Here is a 2,533-nt window from a genome sequence, read left to right on the forward strand (position 1 = left end):
TTTTCTTTACAACAGATGGGCACATCTGACAGGCGGACTATTAAATGTTGTCCCCCCCCCCCCCCCCCCCCACCCCCCCAATTGATGCCACTTCACACACTACATGTAAAGCTTGCTTTGATTGAGGAGGTTACAAGCATCAGATTTACATGTGGCCAAGAATACAAATAGACACATGATGAATGGAATAGAGGGGGGGAGTTGAAAGGATTTTTTTTCCTTTTTTTTTTTTTTTTAAAGTTATTATGATGGATAAAAACAAAGCATTGCTTGTCGGGTCGTCTTTTTGTCATTGATGCTCAGTCAAAAACAAAAAAGAAGAAACCAAAGCAAAGTCTTGTCATGTGCAAATACATCAATTTATCAAACTTTTTACTGTTGCCTTAATCCATGGGTGGGGGATTTTTTTTTTTTTCTTTCGAGAGATGCACGGTGAACATGAAAAAATGGAGACCAATCAAACAAAATGGAATTTAAATGTAGGGCTGATCTATATTACCGGTAAATAATAATCAAAAAGTATTTTTTCATCTATCGCTATTACAATTCAGTATGCAATTATTTTATTAAAAACACAAGGGATTTATTAATCTATTCCAAAAACAATACCAGATTCAATATACTTTAGTTTTTTTTAGGCCTAATACCGAAATAAAGACAAATGAATCATCAGTTAATATGGAAGAACATTTATTTACCAAACATTATTCAATTGGTGATAATGATGCAATGATTGCTATTACCGAGGAGGACTTATTACAAGTATCGGTTCCTGGTACTGGTAGCCTGAACCAGTACCCAATACCATAAAACACTGGTTCTCAAATGGGGGTACACATGCCCCTGGGGGGATTGTAACAAATTGAGAAGGTACAGTATCAGCAAATCTATTTTAATGTTTTTTTTTCACTTGTTTTTCAAATTAAGAGCAAATTAGTGGGAACTTGAAGCAGCCTATTGCTTGGTTATGTTATATTGACTATGAAATGGGAGTACGTTTACCCCCGGAAAGCTGTCTGGAAAGAATGATGCACGCCTTTAAATAGAAAATTTTCTGGACACGCCCCTGGCCGCCAATGGCGGTGAATGCGTTAATATGGCAGCCGCTAAGTGGAAGTTAAAATGTCAATAAGCTCCATCAGACTCAAGGGCGCAGTCGCCATCAGTTGTGGCTTGAGAGCAGAACAAATTGAGACGGACAAGCGGAACAAACGCGGGTGTTTTGTTTGTTAGCGTCCACACGGCGACGTCCAAATGAGACATCGCCGCATTTTCTTGTCAGCAGCATCAGAATAACAAGTGTCTTAAACGCCATTTAAAGGCACCTCCTGGCTACCCCTTCAGACAGATTGACAATATTGTCTTTTTTTTTTGCGTAGCGTTTTATTTTGGGCTGTTTACTCTCCGCTGTCATCCCGTTTGACGTCCTTTTAAAAGAAGTTGTCTTCCATCTTGCAGATCTAGTCAGACTTAAAGCTTTCTTTTATGTTGGAAGAGATTCAAGGGGGAGATGACAGGCTCGGTGCCGCCCCGCTTTTCGGCTCCTCACATCCAAGTCAACGCTGCAATTTTATAACAAGACGCTTTGCTCTCGGATAACTAACAAGGACGCCCCTCTTATGCGGGTCAAAGTTATTAAAAGGCGCTTAATGTACCCAAAAACTTTGTTTTCCCCTTTGTAAATACAGTACAGTATTGAATTATAAAAACAAGTTGATGAGTCCCACGCCGGCCGTCCAAAGAGACTCCACTGACATATAAATGGCCCTGACGCATTTATTTTAATACACTTCAAAAGCTACTTACTGTTTTTGTTTCCTTTCCCCTCCCCAAAATCTCATAGGAAATAAATAACCTTTTTTTTTTTTTACCTATACTGTCACCATCATAGCGAATGAGATGATAAAACTGCAGTTTTACATGGTGATGTTGACATGCTCATTTTGAACACAATTTAAATTTGGACATGAGTAGCGTGATTTATCTCAAAACTTGAATGCTAGTGCAAAAAGACAATTAGTGTCAGGGCCGACCAAATGAATAAGATCCAGCTCATTCATTTGTGTCCACGATTGCGTCTCAGAAAAAGCAAAGTCCGGGATGTCCTCTGCTGAGCACATTAGGATTTAGTATGGTACAGTAGCTTCAATGAGTCAAAAGATAGAGCCCAAAAACAAAATAATAGGCTTTTCAAAGCTTAGAGCCCAAAAACAAATTAATAAGCTTTTCAAATAAAGGGCAAATTAATTGAAACATGATGCAACATATTGCTTCATTGTTATTGTAACTCCTTACCGTAGAGTGAATATGAAATGAATAACTTCTCAGGAGGTATTAAGTAAATGCTAAAGGTGTGTGATTAAAAAAAAACAAAATCCAGATTTTAATTAAAACGACTAAAATTAATACAACTACTTCCTGCCGTGCTAATGGCGCCGGTCAAAACAATTCCATCTATTATAACTTAAATCTTGAAAGACTTTTCACCCCCCAAAAATACACAATTGTATCCTTATTTTACGTACATCATAGC

Source organism: Hippichthys cyanospilos, chromosome 6 (genome assembly GCF_059441005.1).
Source record: "Hippichthys cyanospilos isolate Australia breed blue-spotted pipefish chromosome 6, RoL_Hcya_1.0, whole genome shotgun sequence".
Taxonomy (NCBI): domain Eukaryota; kingdom Metazoa; phylum Chordata; class Actinopteri; order Syngnathiformes; family Syngnathidae; genus Hippichthys; species Hippichthys cyanospilos.